At 40.6% G+C, this 25,325-nt stretch overlaps 1 protein-coding gene across 7 annotated transcripts in view; it reads right to left on the bottom strand.

Annotated features, from left to right (window-relative positions):
• The window catches only part of DIP2C (disco interacting protein 2 homolog C), a 474,795-nt gene that overhangs the window by 372,321 nt on the left and 77,149 nt on the right, over positions 1–25,325 (bottom strand). Inside the window, exon 1 of one of the 7 annotated variants that reach the window (XM_054021044.1) lies at positions 7,910–7,926. The exons of the other annotated variants lie outside the window; for them this stretch is intronic. The gene's annotated coding sequence lies outside the window, so the exon portion shown is untranslated. Of the gene's footprint in view, positions 1–7,909; positions 7,927–25,325 lie in introns of those variants that run through there. 7 annotated transcript variants of the gene reach the window in all.

Genomic DNA, 25,325 nt, shown 5'->3' with positions numbered 1-25,325 from the left:
GAGACATACAGGGCTGCCTGTAGGACTGTTCTGGCAATCAACTGGATTTCTTTCATGATCTCTCTCAATTCCTCCCTAGTGTCCTGTAGTACTTTCAATAGGAAGGGTGTCATCCTTTCCCATGTCAGGAAGTTATAATTGGCAAACAATGCTTGGTAGTTTGCCACACAGAGCTGCAGGGAGGCAGATGAGACTTTGCACCTGAGAACGCCCAGCTTGTTGGAGTCTTTGTCCTGGGATGTGCATTTCAGAGATTTTGACCTTTCCTACACTGAAGCAATGAACAGCAATCCTGAATTTGGGTCAGTGTAAAAGTCCTTGCAGGTTTTCAGGGGCATGTGCTAACATTTCTCCACCCAGTTAGATGTGGACTAAATGGAAGCTGGAGTTTGCCTGAATCCCTTGGCTGGCTCAAGTGTGCCCTCGTTGATGGTGAGAGCAATCTGAGACTGATGCAGTCAAGATGGCAAAAAGTTTGACATTTCCCTTTCATGACCATTGTTTCAATGTCTAGGGTCTCAGTGACGCAATCTAGGAGTCCCAGAAAGACTTTAAAACTGTCAACTTCTGGGGCAGGTGCTGGTATAATTGCCTCGTTAGGTGATGATGATTCTTTCAGTAGAGAATGGGAATGGTGCTGTTCTTCAGTTATCCTGGGCTCTTGGGTGCTGATGTCAGGTTCTGGTGTCCATGGCTGGGGTAGCGATATCACTGAGGTCTTCCTGGACATACAGGTGGGGGATCTGCTGCAAGACACCTGAGATGATGGCCCCGAGTATGGCCAGAGCAGCATGTTATATGGTCACTAGACTGGTTGCGGCTGGTCAGCCCAATTCTACTAGCATCCCTTTTGCAGTGGTGTCCTGTTACGGGGATCTCTGGTCCTGTCTCTATGATTGCTCACAGAAGGTAGAGGAGAGGCTCCCCAACTCGATGCCAGGGAGAAAACCATCTGGTGGTGGTAAAGATGAGTAGCATTCTTCAAATGGCAGTGTCATGGGGTAATACTGCAGACCTGGCTCCCGCATCAGGCATTGCCCCAATATCAATTATATCCCTGGAGAAAATCACAACCATTCCATGAGAGCGTATCTCAGTCTGCAATCGGCTCAGTGGTCAGCACCAGTATCTTCATTGGCGCTGGTGTCAATGCATGTGTCATTCCTGCCTTAGTGCAAGACTTAGATGCACCGTCCTTGGAGAAGTGATGCTTCTCCTCCTTATGGGACAGTGTCTCTTGATGCTTGGAGCCATGTTGGGGTTCCACTCAGCTCTGCCTTTTCATCTTGCACTTGTGTTGGGGCACTGGGGCTGCTCCGATCATAACATGCCAGAGGCGTCAGTGAAAAGGCTAGCACCAAATCTGTCAGTGCCGATGCTGGGGTTGTCGGCACCAGTGTCAGTGTAGCGGTGACCAGTGCTGAAGACCCTGGTGCTGAGGTAGTCAGTATTGACATAATCCTCTGGGACTGAAGTGACAGGCATTGATTGCTCAAGCAGATGCAACTTCAGCCATGCATCTCGCAAGCTGTGAGTCCTCGAGGAGAAGGGCTTGCACACTGAACAACCATCTGTGGCTCTCCCCCAGACAGAATAAGCATTGACTATGCCCATTGACCAGAGGGATGAGTCAACTGCAGGTCAAACAATGCTTAAAATCCTGAGGGTTTGGAGTCACCATAGGGGGTCAGCACGAGGCACCTTTCCCTTCTGTACAGGGTGGTGGTCAAGGTTGTCGGTTTGTTTGGTGTGTTGTTGAAGGTTTTTTGGAAGCTCCAAATTAAAGAAATTAGGAAATAAAAGGTGAAGATAATTATTTTCTCAAACTAGTTGAGAAAAGGACAAGTTTGAAGCTCAGCAGAAGTAGCTGTCAGACCTCTTGCTGCCATGGACATTAAGCGGGAACTGAGGAAGGGTCACGGCTATGCTGCCCTTTATGCCCTTGCACAGGAACACGAGGAGGCACAGGGTACGTGTGCAGCCCCGATGGACACAGTTATTCAAAAAAATCCAATTTCCTACATGAGGTGCATGAGCACCTACAGTGGGATCCTTGCTGCACATACTTGAAGAAGAACCTTTCTTCTCTACGTTGCTGGTTCTAATCCAACCCAGAATGGTTGTGACCTGCAGCCATTATTATTATTTGTATTGCTGAAGTGACCATTGTCTCACTCAAGATCCAAGTCCCAGCTTGATAAGCACAGTAAAAACATACTGAGACAAACCTGTTATAGGGCCTCATAGAAAACCCATGAAAAGATTCCCACCAATGCAATAAATAGACTTTGGTTCAGGGCCTACGTGTAACTGAAATACATAGTGGTTTAAGTCCAATTCCCAGCAAATCCTGCCACAACTGATATTGATTGACACCTTTTCTGGCTATCCCAGAAGAGAGGCCAAGAACTAAGGGACACTTGCAACACTCCTCCTAAGTCAGGATTAAGGGTATTGCTGGAGCAGTTCAGAGAAGTCTCGCTGTTATGCTCATCTTGTCCTTTTTCTGTTGCATATGGGAGGAGTTAAGTCGCCAACGTTGTCAGTTCAGGACTTTCCTACTCACTACAAATTCATTACAAATAAAAATTTAAAGAAAAATAAACCAAAGAGAGACCTTGGGCCCCGTGATACAGGATGCTGAACACTCTGAGCACCTACTGAAGTAAACGGAAGGCACCGGCATTCAGCAGCATCATGCAGATTTAACCCTCTTACTGTGTGGCAGGATCCCAGCACACAAGAATCCATGTTGTTGCACAAGCCTTCTTGCACAGTCAGTGAGGTGAATTAAGGACACAATGATGACCTTATATCTGAATCCCTTTCTTACATTTTGATTTAAGAGACCAGCCTAAGCCAACAGAAGCTTACGTTCAGGGGTTTTATTTCCTTTTTTTTTTTTGTAATGAATATATTATAGCTATTTTGCCACGCTTATCAGTTGTTTGTAAAATATTACAGTGAGTTTCCATTAAACTCTGAAGACAGACTGATAACATGATTGATGCAGCTTGCTTTCATGCTGATAACTCCTTATCAGAGTGCTAACTCTCCTTATCAGTCAGCTAGTGTTTCTGGCCATATCTGCAAGAAAAATAACCACAAATATTCCCCAAAGAAGTACAACAATGTAAAGTGTTAATGTCACAGTAGCTAGCATCTATCTACAGTCAAGCATTTAACATATCCTTTAAAGGACATATGCATGGATGGAGAGCGATTAGATAAAACAAAACAAAAATTACAAAAAATATTTCTGATTCATTTTTACTGAATTAGGTCTGAAAATTGCTGAGCCTCCCTTCTCTCACTGACAACAATGGAGGATGAGGGCTCTCATGAGATGCTTGTCATCTTGAGGAATCAGAACCGTATCTTTACATGCAGATCTGGAGATTGAGGGTCAAGTCCTGCTAGACGCCATGTGCTTCCCGTGTTTTGACAACTATTGAATGTAACCGAGAGAGCTCTCAGCACTGCCATCCTCATCTTCCCCTCACTGTTCCTGCTTCTCTTTTGCTGCCCCCATTTGTTAGTATCTTGTCTTAAGTTATAATGTAAGCTCTTCAGAGCATGGGCTGCATCTTTTCCTGTGTCTAACACAGTGGGGTCCTGATGCCAACTGGGCTTGGAGGGCTACTGAACTACAAATAAATGTTAGCACAGTAGGTGTGCATGACTGCAGGAAAATCAAAATCACATCAAAACTAGATTCTCCACTGCTCTGCGCCTTGTGTAGTCATTTACATTCTGATTTGGTAGCCCTCAACACCCATTGTGCACAACATGCAAGGTAGTGGGGAGTCTGGCTCACAGTCTATGCCTGAAGGCACTTCTAATCCAAATATTTCAAGAAAACAAAAAAATAACTGGCTAAGATGGGAAGGTTCAGAAGTAGGATAGGCAAGCATGACAATGGGAAGGGAAGACTGCCCTTGGACAGCTTAGTCTACATCTACATGATGAGCGAGAGGTGCAATTTCCAGCTTGCAAATGCATACGCTGGCTCGATGAGAGCTAGTGTGAATATAAAGAGCAATGTAGCTGCGGTATCATGGACAACGGCATATCTATGCTGAGTGCAACCCTACCTGAGCCTTGTGGGTATGTAGCCAGGCCGCTATTGCCACTGTCTGTGCTACCAATACTACTGTTTATACTCTCTGTAGCTCTCATTGAGCTGGCAGGAACATGCGTAAACAAGCTGGGAGTCAAACCCCACAGAGAGTAGAATATATACTATTCATGTTTCACATGTATCTCGTCAACTATAGTCAGGTGCATGGGGCAGGGATTTGAGTTTTGTTATTATTGGTTATTAATTTTTTAAACTACACAATTGATTTTTTTAAGTTATTTTCAATTTGGGGATTAATTAAAAGAAAAGCATTAGGTTCCTTAATCTGACAATATATTATATTAAGTAGAAACAAGAGCCCAATAGTGCAAATCCAAGGCATAGTGCTTACTACCATGAGCAGCTCCTGCTCCAGAAAGTTGATCACAAATAATTTTCTTGTGCACTCAGTAGGTTAATTTAACTCCGTAATCCAGCCTCCATTCATAGAAAGCAGATGGACAATCTGTTAATGAAAAACTATTAAAACAGAACTTTAAAAAAGACCCACCATACTCAGCTCTACACCCTCTCATCTCAAACTAACAGAATCACCACAATACAGGCTGTGCCATCAGTCCCCAGAATCTATAAATACGATTACACAGGCATGGCACTTTTCATCACAAAGGATCCATAAATGTTTTGTGAAATGTATATACAGCACTGCTGACATGCAGCAATTTCTGAAGTGGAGGGCAGCTGTCAACTGGTTTGCAGCCTGCTGCACAATAGTGAGAGAACATTTTGACCAAGGACACCAAGACAAACTCTTACTCTTTCATAAAGTGCGGGATCTGAATATGCATACACACCATACAGAACCTCAGCATTTACAGTCTTGTGAAAAACACTCACACATTGAAATCTAAGAAGAAGGAAGGCTTTATGGTTAACAAAAGGCACTGGATTTGGGCCCACGTGATATAGGTTCAACACCCAGATATTACACAAATTTCCTATGGGATTTTATTCATAGATTTTTTTCAGGCTAAGAGGGACAATCATGATCATCATATCTGACCTCTTGTATCACACAGGCCAAAGAACCTCAACCAGTAATTCCTGTATCAAGCCCATAACTTCTGATTGTGTTCTCACATATATTTTAGGAAGATATCCAGTTTTCATTTAAAGACTTCAAGGAATGGAGAATCTATCATTATTTTTCAATGGTTAATTACCCTCATTTTAACATTTGCATCTTATTTCTAGCTTTATTTTCTAACTGATGGACCTTGCTATGCCTTTTTCTCCTAGAAAGTATTTCACTTTCACTGCAGAATATGTCCTGAGTACTTCTGCTTTTTCTACATCATGATTGACAGATTTACCATTCTTGTCTAGTATCTAACCCAGGGGTGGGCAAACTTTTTGGCCCAATGGCCACATCTGGGTATGGAAATGGTATGGCAGGCCATGAATGCTCATAAATTGGGGTTGGGGTGCGGTGAGGGCTCTGGCTGGAGGTGCGGGCTCTGGGATGGGGCCAGAAATGAGGAGTTCAGAAATGAGGGTGGCTCAGGGGTGCAGGCTCTAGGAGGCGCTTACCTCAAGCAGCTCTTGGAAGCAGCGGCATGTTCCCCCTCCGGCTCCTACCTGGAGGCACGGCCAGGTGGGTCTGCTGCGCGCTGCCCCATCCGCAGGCGACACCCCTGCAGCTCCCTTTGGCTGCGGTTCCCGGCCAATGGGAGCTGCGGGGGCGGTGCTTAGGGCAGAGGCAGCATGCAGAGCAGAGCTCTTTGGCTGCCCCTACGCATAGAAGCTAGAGGGAGGATATGCTGCTGTTTCCGAGAGCCGCACAGAGTGGCCCCCGAACCTGCTGGAGCACCAGAGCAGGGCAAGCCCCAGACCCTGCTCCCCAACAGGAGATTGAGGGCCGGATTAAAATGGCTGGTGGGCCAGATGCGGCCCCTGAGCTGTAGTTTGCCCATCCCTGATCTAACCCATATCATTATTAGGATTTTATTCATTCCAGATATAGTTTAAGAATTCATTCTTATTGTCCTTAACCTTACTGGCCACATATTTTTCATTGATACTTTAAGCTTCCCTTATCAATTGTCTGCATTTCCTAACTGCTGGTTTGTTTTACTCATTGCATTCAGATTCCCCATAGTCCAGTTTTTTCATATTTATTTTTATTATTGGTGCCTTCACCTCCCATCCTATCCAGGGTAATCTTTGGCAAATCAACCTATCCATGCTTTATTTCCCCACCTGTAAAAAAAAGGGGGGAGAGGGGAATAATGCTTCCTTTTTCCATTTTTGTCTGTCTTGTCTACTTAGATCACAAGCCCTTCAGGGTAGGACTGTCTCCTACTATGTGTTTGCATTGCAACTAACATAGTAAGGCCCTCATCTCGGTTGGGACCTTGAAGTGTTATGGCAGTACACATAAAATAATATTAGAAACTGCACCACTCTCAATTTCACTACCTCCAAACCTGAAAAATAGCTAAACTGGCACTCTAACGCTAGCATCCATGTCACAAGGCCACCTCTCAAGTTTACTACTACATACAGTACAAGCAGAGGGAGAAAAATCATCTCAATATTATTGGGAGGATCACATTAGAAATGACAGATACGAGAGACAGAGAGGGGGGAAGGATGCAATCTTTAGTCAAATAGGAAAAAGGATGAATGATACTGTTGATACTGATGATGAGTAATACATTGTCACTATACTCTGAAAACCTCTAGAGAGATCAAATACAAGCCAACCTATTTTAAAATTTAAATTCCCAAATTATGCATAGAACCAGGAGGATGCAATTTTTCTAATGGCCAAGATCACATCTGCCAACAAACAGCATGGTTTTATATCATTAAAATAATAAATGTTGAATTGGCTCGAGTATAACACACAACTAATATTTCCCACACTGCCACTTAAATAATGAAGTATCATAAGGCCCCTGCAAAATACTTATCTATTTAGTGCAACCTAAGGAAAAGGAAAAATGTGTGTTAAAGTTATTTAGTACAGGGTAAAGTATTTAGTAAACCTTTATAAACAAAATGATTTCTACACCAAGAAAAAAAAACACAGCAGTAACACACACAACTTTGATACATAATGTAAATTAAAAATTAAATTGCAGGCCTTATAGCTGATGAGCACTGCACCAGTATAAAATCTTATCCTGAGTAAAAAAATCTCAGATAACTGGACAGAGCAGTTATGAGTCCTTTCTTTCTCCAAAATGAAGATGGTTTTGAGCTGCAAAGTTTGTATGTGAACCTGAATCCAGGCTTCTATAGATAGTAGCATTGCTGGGATCTGGGATTTCCCATTTCTCCTCCAAACTAAAGCCCAGTTCAATTTAGGAATGCCTCTACAGTACTCTGCCTGGCAGTCCAACTCTGGGAGTTATGATCTGGGACACCGGAAAGTCAGAGGCATGAGAAAATTGCAAAAATCTGTAATTTTGATAACGTTCTACAAATGTTGATGTTTGCAGAAACTAAGTTTCCTTTGGAAAAAGATATAGGTGCTTGCCTTTTTCGGTATATAGGTAACTTTAGCAATGTAAACCCAGGAAAGCACTGTGATCTAGACTGCCAGAAAACTGTCTCCATCTGAAGAGATATGGCAAGTTTATGAGATGTACTACCCACGTCAACAAAGAGGTAAATTCAGAGGCTTCTTGGGACTGTTTAAATCTTTAATATTATTAGCAAGCTAAGCAGCACACACAGCTGGAGTTGATCAAATGTTTATAAACAATGAACCAAATCATCATCTTCTGTAGAAAACCTCACAGCAGGAAAAAACGTACTTACTAAACACCTTGAGATGTAGTGTGGCAATCTCCCTCGGTTACACTTATCAACTGCATGGATTCAGTAGTTTCACAGGAGATGCAAAGATAGGGGCTTGCCATGCCAGTACAGGTCAGAGATTCACAGGTAGTAATTCTAGCTTCACCCCTCTGGGCACCTCATTAACGCTCGCTCGTGAGAAGACAGGGCAGGTGACATGGCCTGAAATATGAGGTATATTTCCTTATGTGACTTACATAAGGTGTATTTTCATAGCTTGCACAGGTGCAAGTGTCCTTTTTGAGACCATAATTCAGTAAGGTACTTAAGTATGTGCTTCAGTCCATCCCTCTTCGGGACAGCATTTAAGCACATGCTTAAAGTTAACACATTCTTAAAGTGCTTTTGGGAATCAAGGGGCCTTAAGCCTCAATGGATGAAGCCTTTTTCCAAACTGAGAACTGTAAACTTAAGAACTGATCGTCCCAAAGAGCAAAGGTGAAAGTGGCATTCAGCAAATAACTGAACTAAACATTGGTTTCAAGCTAATTTTATATCCTTGTCTGTTTGAGACATTAAGCCTATAACTTCACAATTTTTTTTTTATTATTATTTTTTTTTTTTTTTGCAATAGGGGTCCTCTTTAAAAATACTAGGACTTAATCTGCCATATGCCTTACAATAAAATGAAATTACCCAGACTCCTCAAACATAGTTCTTGGCAAAAAGCTTTTAATAGGAAACACATAAAGAACATAAAGACATCTCTTGGGTATTTAAATAAAACAAAACTGCTAGCAATTTTATACTGGAGAGAGTAAAGGATTCTCTGGAGAGATTCTACCACCATTTATGGTTCTATTTGCCTCCTTATCCTGAAACATTGTAACATCCATGAGAAAAGAGACAGATATATCTGGATTCCACTGGCAAACCTTATCTAGCAGGAAAAAGTAACTCCTCGCCCAGTCACATATGTTTCAGTCTTCTTTTTAACTTAAGCACTCCCCAACTTAAATTTAGATAAAATAAAGTCTTTCGCGAACTATGGAAACTAGAGCTAAATTTGCATGTCTATTTTGGAACTGTATTGCCTCAACCATTTCCTTTAGACATTAATCAGAATGGGGTATGTTTTACACAATATACTGTTCCATAACAGTAAAAATCCCTTGCAAAAACAAAATCTGTGTCTTTTCTTTCCATGCTTTCAGGAACTCCCTCCAACCTGACATTTCTTAATCAGAGCCTGTTTTCCAGGTCATCAATTAGCTTTTTCAAAACTTTCAAATCTTCAGTATTCTTAGGAAAGCATCACACACATCAATCCTTATTTTCCACATTTTCCATTTCTCTTTCAGATTTAGCCCTTTTTTAATCAAAACGTTCCAAGCTCTCTATTGAAACCACTTAAGCCTAAAATGGATCCAATCTTTTACTACTCTACCATAAATTCTTCTTAAAGTTAGACACCATATGATAAATCCCTTCTGTTACGGTTCAAAGGGATCTAAATGATTATCCAATGTCCAACTGTAAAAATATAATTTAAATCTAGTCTCTGCTAAATTCCTTTATAAATTGTTGCAAATAACTAAGTCAAAATATAGCTTTACTCGACAAACAAGGTTTACATTTCTTCTAAAACAAAATATACTGCAACCATTTTTGCCCTGGTTAATTTTTTATTTATTCATCCTGAGGGTCAGGGAGCAGGACACTAGCTGAGACACTACTTTTAGCAAAAAAACACCACAGACACTAGAATCCAGCATGGTATTTTTATTCCCCCAATCCTGCAAACACTTATACATGTGTTTAATTTATCACAGGACTAGTCCTATTAAAGTCAATGCGCTACTCATGTATAAAGTTAAGCAGCACTGAGGTCTAAATGTTCACATCCAATATTCACAATACAAAAACAGAGCACATTAAGAACTTCCTATTAAATGTTTGACCTCTCCCATAGTGGCATATTTGTTACAGATAACTGGCCTTTAGCCTGTAAATCTAATCAAGTCTGTACCAGATACAACTGCATTCAGGGTCAAATTCTGCCTTCAGATACACATGGAGCTCCTGTTGATCTCACATGTGAACTAAGGCAAAATCTGACCTTCAATATAGGTAACTAAAGTAAAATAAATGATACACCAGAATATCCTTGGCACTATCAATAAGCTGTCCCACTCTCTTGACAAAACCAACTGGAAAATAAGAGACAGTGAAAACTATCTTCAGTGACTGACCACTCAAGGGATTTACAAAAGACTGTTTAACTGTGGTGTTCTAATAAAGGTCACGAAGAACTGTGATCATTACATTTGGGTGCATTTTGAGGTGCACTTTTAACATAAAAGTGCTAATGTGTCTGCTCTCTAAGATGGGTTTTGCTGTATTTATTACAGAAAGATGGAGATTTGATACACACAAGAAAAACTAGCTAAGAGTGAGATCCTTTGCGTGTGGAGCAGGTGAAAAAGCTACTACCACTTAGTGAGACACAGGCTCTGGCTTTCCAGAAACCTTTTGCCCTGACTATGGTAAGACTGGTCTCAAACTACAGCTAGCTGGAAAGAAGCAAAGACATGAGACAACCTAGAATGAGAGGCAAACAAAACTTTCCTTCACTTCAGGACCATTAGAGAAAAAGTCTCCATAAGTTCATATCTGAGGTCTTCTGTCCTCAACAAACTCTCTTACATGAGCAAAGAACATTAGACATATTTACCCCAGAAACCAGTCTTTTGCTTTTTACCATAAACGGTTTTAAAACAAATAGCTCTTTTCTTATTGCATGCTTAAATGGTAATACTTAATACCCAGACATGATTTTGAGTCAGAGTACATTATCTCCCAATAATCACCATGCTAATCTTTATTAAGACTGTATTTAAACAATTATTTTGGTATTAAAACCATTTTCCAAAGTCTTAGTTTCCATGTTCTAAATCCACTGTTAAGTTCCTATAAGAAAGGGAGAACAAAAGTTCTGTAAAGGAACATGTTAATCGCACAGTCGAATATTTTAATTCTAACGCTGACATTTAAATTCTTAACAAGAAAATCCACTTCATTCACTTTGGATAATAATAAGATTTTTCACACTATTACCTCTCACTGCACTCAGTATTCTGCTATACAAAACACAGAGGGCCCAGTTCTACCTACAGACATGTGCAATCCCAACAAAGTTCATTTTTATATTGCATAGGTGTAAATAAAGACAGACTATAGGCCACAATCTTTCAGTTTCTATATGCTCAATTTTGGAAACAGGGGGTTGCACTGGATACAAGTCATTGCAGAGTTTTTCCCTTAAACGTAACTCAAAACATTGTAGTTTACCACTTCCCTCATTCTAATCTTCAGCCTGCCCCTTGAACCGGTTTGCTCATGCAGCCCATAGCAAAGTAATATCCAGTACCCTTTCCTTCCACCTTCAGAACGTTCCCTACCTCACCCCCCCCCCCCAAAAAAAAAAAAAAAACAACTCCTCTCTGCCTCCAAACTTAAGCAGGAGCAGATACAACTTAGAGAATTTTTCACTTGGACCACACTAAGAAGTTCTCTGCTAATTCTTTCCTAGATCCTCTAACCTCAGCTTTCATAATCTAACACTAAAGCTGTCATTGACCTCTTGCTGCTCAAGTCAAAAGCCTCTTCTGCATTCCCATCCTCCTTCACCATTCTGCTACCTCCAGAATAGTGGATCATCCAACTGTCTTTGAACTCTTCCTAGTTAACAGAGACCGTATTCTTCTCTTCCTACCTCTCTTTCCACACGCTGCCCCCACCTCACGCACTGCCCCCGCAGCTCCCATTGGCCAGGAACCACAGCCAATGGGAACTGCAGGAGCGGCGCCTGAGGATGGGGCAGCGTGCAGCAGAGCCTCCTGGCTGCACCTCCACATAGGAGGGACGTGCTGCTGCTTCCAGGAGCCGCTTGAGGTAAGCGCTTGCACCCCTGAGCCACATCTCTTCCCCTGGAGCCCAACCCCCTGCCCCAACCCTAATCCCCCTCCTGCCCTACGAACCCCTCAGTCTGAGCCCAGAGCACCCTTCTGCACCCCAAACCTCTCAGTCCCAGCCCCACCCCAAGGTCCGCACTCCCAGCTGGAGCCCTTCCCCCGCACCCAACTCCCCCTGCCCCAGCCCAGAGCCCCCTCCTGCACCCTCAACTCCTCATTTCTGGCCTCACAACAGAGTCAACACCCCCAGCCAGAGTCCTCACACACACCCCCGCACCCCAATTCCAATTTTGTGAGCATTCATGGCCTGTCATACAAAAAGTTTGCCCATGCCTGGTGTAAAGGAAGGTAGAAAGTAGTATTATAACCACCCAAAAATATGATCCTCATAATACTTGCATTCACAACTTCAGCAAGCGCATTACTTACTCTCTGAAGCCCTTCTCTTCCTGTCTCCCTCCCCTCATGCCCCCCACACCAATGCATCCTCGGTGCTTGTCCACATATATAATGTTTTGTTTTTCAACTTAGGATCAGGTTGTTCCCATCCCCTGTGTGGTTACAGAAAGGAAGAAGAGATTACAAGGGGCTTCTCCCTTATGACTGACCCAAGTAGAAGCGAATGGCAAGGGCTCCTCTAGGCTAATGCTGCTAGCAGCACTGGTTAACGCAGCAGGAAAAAAAAGCTGTGAACTCACCTCTTAATACCAGCCAGTTTCATGCGGAAGGGAGAGTAATGCTACAGTCGTGCTTCTTGGAAGCTCCAGGAGTCATTGCACCTTAAAGAAATGTGATGCCTCTTGGAGCACCAGCGGCAGTGGCGCACCTCTGCACTGACCACCAGGAAGGGCTGTGTCTTAACACTATGCTTTAGCCCTCAGACTGTAAGCTTCTCAGGGAAGGGACTTTGTCTTTTATTTGTCTGTGAAGTGCCGAGCCATGTATTATTTAATACGAATACAGTAACAGTAATATGTAGGCATCTAAATAGAAGAGTCCAATTCTGCTCTCTCTGTTACATCAGCAGAAGTCCTGAATAACTGCCCTGACTTCAGTGGAGTTATTCCAGACTTCTGCTGGTGTAATGGAGAGCAGAATCTGGTGCAAACAGATCTAATTTAGTAAATCAACCAGTTGAATGCAGTTGTGTCCTGATCAGCATTGTAAGTTTTATATTTATAATCTGGTGCTATTGCACTATAAATCCTTCCTTGGCTTGCTGCCATCAGAGTGGCAACAATAAACAGAAAACTAACTTTTAAAATGCAACTCATATGAAAAGAAAAGGGGGAATCAGAGAGCATTTTCAATAGGCAAGTTATTACCACTCCTTTTCATCGCTCCCCCTTTCCTCGCATGTCCAATAGACTGTACACAGTGGAAATACATATTCATTGACTGAGTTTTTTTAACGGATTAAAGTATCTAATAGCTGTATTGCTTAAAAACTTACTTCAATAAGCTTTTCCACATTTAATACTGCCTTTGCTTAAAAAAATTAATAGGTCACATAATAAATTTTTCCTGAAATTTGGAAGTTAAAAAATAAATTTAAAAAACCCTACTAGTTAAGTAGGTTACATGTAGTCCAAAGACCTCAACCCTTTCCTGCATCTTATAGAAGACTAAGTTAACCAATTCCTTTTAACTGTGTATTTAATTATGTATTCCACGCATTTTGGACATTTGTGCTAAGTTATGTACAGTGAATTTTTTCCGTGTTCTGATGAACCCGCGGTACATCAAATGTTAATGAAACTGAAAAAGTTTATGCCTAGGTAAATGAATACCTTTAAGTAGAAAATATTCGTGTAGAATTATCTTGGGTTTTAGCTTAATATAGAAAATTCTAATTTGTGTGTCAAAGTGTCTGTCCAATGTTCTATTATAAGATTCCTAAATAAGAGGCCTGCAACACTTGATTGATACAGAAAGATGTAACATCATCAGGGAACTGCATTGAAAGATATACTTCACAACTTATCTAAGAAATCTTTATTGTGTTAAGTACAAATTGCCATTCATTAAACATCATTATATAATTTGCATGTTTGTTTAAAGCATCAGTTATAGAGAGCAGTGCTTGCATTTTTCCAAATTATTCATGTTTACACCCTGCAGAAGAGAAAAGTAAAGTTTACTCCCAATGTAAGAGTTTTAATCATAGGTACTCCATTGATCCATCTTCCCTTGTTAAATATAGTGAACTACTTGCAAATAGGTTTGTGTGTTTTGTTTTGTTATTTTTTTATCTGACCTATTTTCTGTGGCAATGCTAGTACATACTGGGTATGTGGTGTTTGACCTGTCACACAGCCACGAGATAGTCTGGATGAGGAAGTTTTGTACCCAGTCTTTTCCGCCTCTGCTCTTCCCACCAGCTGACTCCCAGCTGACAACTTTCCAAGCTGAAATTAAGGGCATGTTCACTGGAGTGCCAAGAGAGGGTTTTTGCACAGTTGTTGTATAAAATTGAGGGCAGGAAAAATCTACTTTTTCATGGCATGGCCACAAAGTTGCTTTAAGAATAAAGCCTAGGGTGAAATCCTGGCCCCACTGAAGTCAAGCAATTTTGATTCACCTTCAATTCCACTTGCAAGATGTTAAACAGACAGGCCAGATCAATTATACTAATTGGGTTGTGGGTTTCCCCTTTGTTCTTGTATGCCTGCCTGTTTGGAGATAGATATGTGTATATTAACTTGTGCCTTTTAGTTGTTGTTTCTCAGCTGAGGCAAGAGCACCTGGGACAAAAACCTGAGCAGATCTTTAGCAGGCCAGCAGGGCAAGCAAGCTGCAAGGAGAGAAAGAGAAATCAACAGGAAAATGATGTGTTGCCTCCAAGTGGTGAAAGTTAGCAGAATGCCCAAGAGTTAAAAAATGGCCAGAGCAGTGTATTTCTACCTTGGCTAAATGCAAGATATTTTGTAAGATGTAAGAAGGAGCTGAGGAGAGCAGGGGGCAGTATGTGGTTGGGGCACTTGGAGAGCTTCCTTAAGGATAGAGGGGAAAGGATTCTTTAGTGGGACAGAACTGAAACTGGGTATGCCTTATTAAGTCAGTATTGTTGTAGCCATGTCAGTCCCAGGACATTAGAGAGACAAGGTGGGTGACATAATATCTTTTATTGGACCAACTTCTGTAGCTTTTGAGCTACACAGAACTCTTCCTCGGGTCTGGGAAAGGTACTAAGAATGTCACAGCTAAATACAAGATCAAACAGACAGTCTAGCATAAAGAACAAAGGGTATTTGTGGCACCTTAGAGACTAACAAATTTATTTGGGCATAAGCTTTCATGGGCTAAAACCCACGTCATCGGATGCCTGCAGTGGAAAATACAGTAGGAAGATATATCTATAGATATAGATATACACACACACACACTCACACACAGTAGGAAGATATATACAGTATAAATACAGTAGGAAAATCGATATCTATATACACACACACACAGAACATGAAAAAATGGGTGCTTTTTCATGTTCTCTGTGTATATATATCTTCCTACTGTATTTTTCACTGCATGCATCCGATGAAGTGGGTTTTAGCCCAGGAACGCTTATGCCCAAAGTCTCTAAGGTGCTACAAGTACTTCTCTCATTCTTTTTGCTGATACAGACTAACCCGGCTACCACTCTGAAAACAGTTTAGCATAAGTAGTTAGCACATATTCTACAGGACTATTCAAGGTGAAGTGGCCCATTAACACCCCTGTAGTCATAGACCAAAGGGGGGGGTTAGTGGATAAGAGATTGTTGTAATAAGCCATAAATCCGGTGCCTTTATTAAGACCATTTTCAAGTGTCTAGCAAAGCAATGGATTTAAGCTCCCAGGCTTGTCTTTTGAAAGTGCTATGCAGGTTTCCTTTGAGGATGAGGATTGATAGGTTAAATAGAGAGTGATTTGCTTTCAAGATCTATGGGTCCTACACCTGCCTATCACAAGACGGGGTATACCTCATCAAGTGCACTAATGCCCCAATAGCAACTATGTGGGTGAAACCAGACAATCACTACACTGTCACACCGGAAAATGATAAAAAATAAACACTGTATCACCTGTGAGTGAACACTTTTCACAAAGGGATCAGTCTTCATCCTCAAAGGAAACCTGCACAACACCTTCAAAAGATGAACCCTGCAGCCTATCAGAGCACAGCAAGTTCAGCTAAAAGGAGCTGTAGGTGATGAGCAGGTCAGCTCCTGGCTGGGACCAGAGCCGTAAGAAAGGTGCTCCTTGCAGGTGGCTCAAGGGACAACCAGAAGATGGGATCTGGTGGCATTGATATTTGGGGAGAGAGAAGAGGAGTGGAGAACTTCAGCCCTGAGGTAAGGGTGAAATGGAAGGGGCTACATGGGAAGGTCCAGGGAATAGCAGCAGTAACTATTAAAAGGAAGCAGCACGTGGCTGCTATTTGTAGGTTTCTTGGGGAAGGATCCAGAGGAGCTGGTAGGCCCGGGTCCCACCGTCGGAAGAGGGCTGAAATGAAGGAGTGGCCTGGCTGGACAACTGGGGCAATAAGAACTGATAAGGCAAAGAGTCTCCAGGGAGAAAGCCCTAGGGGCACTGCTCTTCTCGAGACCCCACCCCCACACTGCCCCTTACCCCCAGTCCCCACCCTTGCACTGTCCCATCCCCCCACGCGCTCCCTTTTCCACCCCTCACTCTCCCACCTCCCCATCACTAGCCCTTGTGAGATGGCATGCTGCTGCAGGCGCGGATGCGAATACAGGTAAAAGATGGCTAGCAGATTGCGGTTGATTCTGGTGGATGCAGATCCACATTTTTGTATCCACGCGGGGCTCTAGTTATTAGTCCAGAATGCAATTTTCCATCTTGATCTTCTCAGCCTCCAGAGACCCCACTCAGAAGAAGAGGGATAACTGCATGCTGGGGCATACTGTTTCTGCAAGAGACATGTGCTCATTAAGGAATAAGGCCTGCTCCACACACAAAGTTGACACAATTTAAGGAAAACTGTAATTCTAACCCAATTTAATACAACATGGCAATTTTGTGTGTGGAGGCTGAACATTATTTAAACCTGGTTTATCATATTTATTTGCCCCCATAAATTTACAATTGCAAACTAAACAATAACCAGTTTAAATCCAATATAAATGTGTCCTTGCACTGGTTTAACTAATTTTGTTCATTTAAACTGGTGTTTAAAAGTTTGTATGTATTAAAGTCCTAAAATAGCTGCAGTTGGCTCCATTTGTCAATATTGCGCAACTCGCAAGCTACTGACAATCTCTCAAAGCAATACACCTCTACCCCAATATAACGCGATCTGATATAACATGAATTCGGATATAAAGTGGTAAAGCACCGCTCAAGGGGGGCGGAGCTGCGCGCTCCGGCGGATAAAAAGCAAGTTTGATATAACGTGGTTTCACCTATAACGCAATTTTTTTGCTCTCGAGGACAGCGTTATATCGGGGGGTATTTAGTTATTAAAGTTCAGACATCTCAAGCTGAAGTGCTTGTAAGGAGAAACAAAAAATTTAGAGAAATCGGTAGCTGTCATTTACACATTACTGTACCTATACAACCCACATGGGAGAATGGGCTAAGAGAAGAAGTTGTTTCTAATACCTTTTAATCCTACGGATTAAATCAGATGCCGATGGCACTACCGAAGCTAAAATCTGTAAATCTCACACTACATTTGCAAACCAGGACCACTAATGGATAGAATTTGTTAGCTCTACATAGTTTTGTTTTGCAAATCCAGAGAATTACATTACTTGTGACTCATAATACAGATTCTGAAGAGGTAACAAGTGTTCGAAGAAGAGTACATGGAAGCAAGGCAGAATAGATATTTCAACATCCCTCATAAAAACATTTACATTTAATCACCGAGAACTCAGTTCTGGGATGGAGAAGATATATTATATATGCATTTCTCTAAATTCTTAGAAAAGGTTTTTCATTCTTATTTGAACTGGGGAGGATGACATAATTAGAAGTTATAAACACAAATGTAAGGGATAAGTGGACCATATATAAATTCAAAACTGTATAAATTGTTAAACTGATTATTGTTAGACAGAAGACCCTCCTGGTTCTTTCTAACATTGTGAACTGGACCCTGTAGAACATGAGACTACCTATTTAAATTAATCCCATGCTTCAAAATGATGTCAAAAACAAAAAGTGCATTTTTGTAAACATATGAACCAAATTCTCCACAACATATGACCAGCTATAACCAAATATGTCTAATAAAAATGTGATACTTTCCCATTTGTTCATTCATAGACATTATCACACTTCTTCTACAATATTTCTTCCCTGAAGAAACACAAAATACTTCTATCTTCTACAGCCTACTTATGAAGTGCATTTTTCTTTTTAGTCTCTGGTGGTGCTGTGTAGACTCTCTGGAGTCAATTTGAAAAAAAAATCGATAATGAATTATGCAGTGGCAAGTTGTTGCATAAAACATAGATTGTGCTTTAGTAGAGAACAGAAGCACTCACATGCATGGTGTTTTAGTAAAAATAGTTTAATAAGCCCAAGTTACTGTAGAGATGGTGTTACTATTAACACACACTTTTTTTAAATGATCTTATGAAAACAACTGGGACATAATAACCTTTACACCAATGCAAAATCTTTTGACACAGCAGAATGCTATTTTAAACATTCTTCTGCAGCATAGCAATGCTGTATCACAGCTGTAGGCTGGTTCACATATAGTTTTCATAAAAAACACATGTTGTCTTTCTGACATGGGGCTATCAATAGCAGTATTAAACTGCGAAGTATAATCATGTTTCCAAAAGGAACCGGCATATAGTTCAAACACTATGCACCACCTTTTTCTACCATCCTCATTCTTTTCTAGCAGAAGTTACATGGAAGCTATATATAAAGAAAGTAATCAGGGGTAGCAGATTATATCACTGAAAATAAATCAGTGCTATCCCAACTTTCATGAACTTTTCCATTCCACTGTAAAAAAAAAAAAAAAAAAATCACTATAATTTGACCTGTTATATTCACTTACAGTTAGATTACAAGAAAGAGAGCAGCCTTTTGGTATCCGAGACATATTCCATCAAACATGATGTGTTTATGTTTTGTCAAGATCAAAAACAGTTTTCCAAACGTATGGGAGCATTCAAGCTTTTAGCATGAAAGTATCATTTCCAAAACCAAACTGGGAAATTCTCATTGAGGAATGAAAGTCACCTCCCTGAAAACAACCCAAACGGTATCTAAACATAGAGCCAAATTCTGCTCTCCCATACACCTGCTGGTCAATGGCTTTTAAACACTTTTATATTTGTTACTTGCTTTGAAAAACTGATTACTTTCCACCTGCCAATGATTTCGTCAAATCTGTGTGACTCGCTACCAAAGTACTATCAAAATTTAATGAAGATGGAATTGCCTGACCTTTTTTATTTATTAATTTAATTTTTTTAAAAATCACATACTCCAAAAATAATTCTTTTCCAAAACACAACATACTGTATTAAAGGAAAAAAGGTGCCTATGAGGGAGATTTTCAGCTCCCATTCACTACTTGTAATGACAACTCCCAAATCCCATTCACATTCAATGACCCTCTGTACCTTTGAAAAAATGTCTCTGTAAAATATAATGTGCTATATATGTATCAATCTCATCCTCTCCCTGTGCCCCCAAAATGGATACATGCTGGACTAACTTCCTGTTCTTATCTCAGTCAATCACTGTGGGATCTGCATTGTAATGCTTAGTGATAGACAAAAATATATAGGACTGAAGAACTCAAGGATCTGAATGTGGAGGAGGCTTCAAATTACTTTCAGTCAAAGTAGCAGAAGCAATCTGAAGCTTGAATCCCAAGCAAGGGGGAAAATTTGTAGGCAAGGGTTCCATACCAAACTGGATGAGCAAGCATCTCAAACAGAGAGAAAGCAGAAAGACTACAGGGACTGGAAGATGGGATGGATCTGCAAGAAAAAAAAAAGACTTCTTGGAGGTCACTAGGTCAAATTGGCAGAGATTCTGGGTTTTTTTTCCCACCTTCCTCTGCAGCATGGGGCACTGGTCACTTGCAGGTTTAAACTAGTATAAATGGTGGATTCTCTGTAACTTGGAGTCTTTAAATCATGATTTGAGGACTTCAGTAACTCGCCAGAGGTTATGGGTCTACTACAGGAGTGGGTGGGTTATGTGCAGGAGGTCAGACTAAATGGAAGTGGACTAGATGGTCCCTTCTGGCCTTAAAGTCTATGAGTCTATACTTTAACCTTTTTGATATTCTGCAATGTGATACACTGCCCACTCCACCCACCACCTTCCTGCATGTCAAAGCAATTGTAAAAGCATATAAAAAGATAAAAATGGATTCATTCACCATGATATTTCAGTGTGCAAGACAGTATGTTCTGATACAGTAACAATTGTTAAAATTAAGCACAAACTAATGGGGCAGTAGGAGGGACATGTTAGAAATGATAACTCTCATTCATGTTTAAAAAAAATCTCACAAATTAATTCTTCCATTTAGCTAGTTACTGTTCACTAGTCAACAATCTACCTCATTTGAGTGTTGAAGACTAGTAATAATGGAAACCGATGAATATAAATCCATTCTCAAGACAATAAGAAGTCAGCTCCATTAAAGTCATGCCTCCCTTAGTGCCTTTTTTGGGGAAGGAGAAGAAATTTTGGATTTTGGGGGTTTCACAAGAGTTTCACTAGACTTTTTTATAATCACAGGAATGATCATATCAAATGAGACCAAAGACCCTCCTAGTTAAGTATACTTCCTCGAACAACATCCCACACCAGATGATTTAAAGGGAAGTGTAAAACCCTATGATGGTTAACTTATTCACTAGTATGCATATCGGAGAAGTTTCTTCCTAATGTTAGGCAGCTAATGGCTAGTTTATTATCCTGAAACAGAATAGTTGATTTCCCTTATATCAACTTAAGTTGTTAAGGAACTGATTTAAGCTGAAGAAAGAAATGGCACTCCAACTGATTTACAAGTGCTCACACAAGGGGACTTCGCTGATTTAACTACATCAATTTTTCTAAGATGATTTAGTCAAAATTGGTTCAACTGTCGTGTAGACAAGGCCTAAAATGGGGTACCTGCAGGTATTAGTCATATAAATGTCTAAATCCTTTTCTGAATCTGACTGAGCTCTTTGCCACAATAATAGATTGCAGAATTACATTTCACAGATTGCTATAGAAAACATTATTTGCTTTGACCAATTTTAAATGTGTTGCCTTTTACTTTTTTGGTGTTGTCTTCTTCCTGTATTATAAAGACAATAGCACTATCAATATATTGAATATTGATTCAGTAAAAGTATAATTTAAATCTAATTCTTAAATTTACTTTTTAAAAATAATAAAATTCTAGCAGATGTACAAAAAAAAAATCCAACACTGTTTTTTGCCTACATATTACCTACATGCAGATCTTTAGTACCACAACACCTCATGGTCAAATCAGAGAGCTTAGGGAAGTAAATATTGTGAAATTAGCTCCTAGATTATTAAGATTTGAAGATTATACTCCACGTGTTATAGCAAAGGAAAAGTCCTACTGTTGAGAGTGCACAAACTGGATAGGATACATATAAAACAAAACAGTGTGCACTTTGGTATAAAAACTTTAATTAAAGTACTCAAATAGAAAGGAATTTTATATAGATTTAAGTGTATATAGGTAAACAAAAAAGGTATATAGGTAAACAAAAAAAGGCAACATTTCTCAGCAATGGCAACAAACAGCATTCCTAAAAATATGTTTGCACATTGATTTTTTCCCCCCTATAATGCAGAGAGGAAGAGTAATCTCATTTAAATATACTGATTTAAATATACTGGAGCGTATGTTTCTATGTTGAGGTATTCAGTATTGGTGGTATTTAGATTGTGCGGAGTGACTAGCAGTTACCACTGTAATAACCTTCAGATCAGTTGGACGTTTCTTTCCCCCTTCTCCCGCCCTCCCCCACACATTCTATGAGCAGAATTTGAAGCATAGGAGACAACAGAACGTAAAAATATAGCTTATGTTCCATATCATAGTCCAAAGATTGTGATCTGTAGCGTCTGCCTTACATGTCCTATCAATCCAGTTCCTATATGACCATTTCACTCACCATCAAGTGCTGTTGAAGCTGAACAGCTGCAAAGCAGTAAGACCACAAAAAAGAAAGGGGTAGTGGTATAACTCCTTTGCAGGCATCTTAAAATTAAAGCAGAATTTACACTGCAGGATCCCACAAGACATTTGAAACCTTAGGTGACCTGCTAAGGTAAAATCCCAAACACCAATGCCATTACCAACAGTATTTAATGTCCCCCAATAGACAAACTATTCAGTTCATAACATTACAATGACTGGAAAATGGTGCTTTGCCTTTACAGTTACTTTATGAGAACACACTCCTACAATACCATATGTCATGTGAAACACACTTGCTAGGTCACAGAAATGTGCATGCACATGGCACACACACTCATGCACAGGCTCCCCACCACTGCACTAAAGACATCACAGAGCATGTGATTTATATACATCTCTAGAATCTCTGGAAGTGCTAGTTCAAAGAGCCATCTGTTTCCCACATTGCTACTTAACTGAATTAGTTTGGGTTCTGTTCTCCCCCCCCCCCCCTTTTACTTTCTAACACCACCACAAGTTAATTAGTAGTCAAATATCAATTTTGCCAAATGGAACTATGATTCTCCATTCTCTTGAAGCTGTAATTGGAAATAAGTTTCAGTGCATACAATTTTAAAGAACTAGCTCTTCAAGACCAACAGAAAAAGACCTCAGTAAAGGCAAAGATTTTGTAACAAAAGTCAGCGTCAGATTTCAAAGCATGAAATTTAGCTAGAGGGGGGTCACAGTGGGCACTACAAACATTCCAAGGCATGGAATTGTATCCAACCAGACGCCCCCTAACCCAACCTGAGCTGCGTGCCATATACTTCCAGCAGATGTGAACAAGATTACTTGGAAACTCAGGAGTTTGATCTGTGTTGAACCCCTTCCTACCTTTAATCAATTGCGAGCAATTATCCAGTTTCATGATCGAAGGGGGGAAATGGTGGAGGCGGGGGGGGGGGAAAGGAGGAAAGAAAAGATGGAAAACAAATGGTCATTGAGATACAAAAACTCTCTTGACCCAAAAGAGAACACCACCAGAAACACACCAAATATAATTACATAACTCTTTCTAAATATATTATCTACCATCAAAAAAAAAAAAAAAAAAAAACATTCTCGATGTGAGAAGGGCAACTACTCTCTTTAATTTTTAACACAGGCGAATAAGCATATGGCGCCACTTCCAGCAGCCCCCATTGGCCTGGAGCGACGAACCGCGGCCAGTGGAAGCTGCAATCAGCCGAACCTGCGGACGCGGCAGGTAAACAAACCGGCTGGGCCCGGCCCGCCAGGGGGCTTACCCCGGCGAGCCACGTGCGAAAGGTTGCCGATCCCTGGCCCAGACTGATACAGGGTAAAATACATCACAGAATGGACCTGTACCCTTAGGACTTCAATTGTGTATCATGCCAGAAGAAATATGTGCCATAAAAACATGAAGGACATTTAAAAAGAGAGGAATATGCGATTCAGGAGAATACCCTAATCCATAAGTTAGCATTCTCAAAAAGCTCATTTTGTCTTCCTGCTGCAAGGTGACAATAAGATGACTCCGGGTTTCTTCTTTGCAGAGTTAGATAACTTAGCACCTTCTGACTTTTTGCTATGGAAGATGTCATACCTCTTGAGCAGTGAGCTCTCAGCTAACGTAAGTACCTATTTCTGAACTATGAATCTTCCGCTATGAAATACATAATGACATAATCCATGAGACACTGCTTCCTTTACAAGCCAGTTTTGTGTGTCTATGATTACATTGCCCTATAATGGCTAATGCACCAAGACAGTCGGGGACTGGTGATTGAAACCAGCAAAAGGAGACAAAAATTATCTCATAGATTCTTACTTTTGGTGATGATGGACCAGAGAGGTGAGCATTTAGTTTATATAGTTATTGCTTCTGTTGTCAGCTCCCTCCTTTTACAAACAAACTCAGAAAGGTATGTTTGCCCAAGATCAAACTTCGGCATTTCATTGACAAAGATACTTCTCAGAGCCTTTCCCATTGTCAAGTCTCTCTCTGCCATGCTTTCACTAAATATAGCCCATCTGTAAAGGGGGGAAGTCAGTGCTTGGCTATGCTGTTCCATTCCAATCAGAGTAGTGCCCACGCTGTAACTGCTGATGGATCGGTGATCAGTTCTGGAGAGAAACGTTTTAAAGATGTCACAATCAGGCAAGAAACTGAAAATGACAAGCAAAGCCAAAACAAGAGATGTGAGCAAAGCTACTTGAGTTCTCAGCTGATAGGGGGAAATACGTGGAAATTCAAAAATGTTTACTTATTGACATCATCAGAGTTTCAGCATGGTCTCATACATTAAAATTTACAGGTATGACTCTATAGACAATATGTATGTGGAGGAAAGACACAGAAACAGCTGGTTTATTCTTAAGAGAGACTTACATTATTTCATCCTCTGTGTCAGAGAAAATGAGGATCCTGTATCATACAGGCTAGGTTCAGGTGGGGCACAGTAGACAATGGCCACATTTCTGGCTTCCCCAGTCCAAAAATTTTCCAATATCATTTTTATTATTAGTAAGTGTGATAGGTCAATTTGAAAACTTAGTGACTGCAATTTCAGGAGCAGAAGCAGCTGAGGAAATATGAGTTGTCTAGTAAGCGAACTTGGAGAGAATTCAAGGCACCTAAAATTGGTATCACTGATTTTACAATCTTGGCAGGAAGAACGTGAATAAGAAAACATTCTTTCACTAGTTACTGCTTTTAATAAGTATCCTACTATTTGTAGCCCACAGGAATTGGTATAATGACTAACAGTGGGTAAGCAGAGCAAATGCATGAATTGCTATTGAGTTATTATTAGGCACCTGATGTCATAGAAGTGATGGATACTTCTGTGTAAATGTTGCTTAGAAATGCTATCAGGTTGCTTCAGCAATTTTACCAAGCTACTAGAAATTAGGCCTCTTTCAGTCCCAGGGAGAGAAAAGCAGATGGAGACACCATTAGGAACACCTTTCCATTGGAAGAGTATTAATCCTGATTCATAAAACTCACGAAAACACATTTGGTGGTAAAACAGTATATGGCATCCTGCCCATCTTTTATATGTAAACAAAAACCTATGTCCATGGATGATGCACTACCCCCAATGTGGTATTCCCATCGCACTAGCACGTAGGTAATCCAAAGTGCCTCTCAGGAGGGCAGCCTGAACAATGCTGCAAACAACCTCTTATTTGCAAGAAACCATTCCTCTTTGACAACAGAGCAATATGCCTCTTTACACACTTGGCAGCATCTGTTGACATTTACATGGCAAATGTAAATACCTGAATAATGAAG

Source organism: Malaclemys terrapin, chromosome 2, assembly GCF_027887155.1.
Source record: "Malaclemys terrapin pileata isolate rMalTer1 chromosome 2, rMalTer1.hap1, whole genome shotgun sequence".
NCBI lineage: Eukaryota > Metazoa > Chordata > Testudines > Emydidae > Malaclemys > Malaclemys terrapin.
Note: the sequence above shows the minus strand (reverse complement) of the source record. Positions and strands in the feature narration are given on the sequence as shown.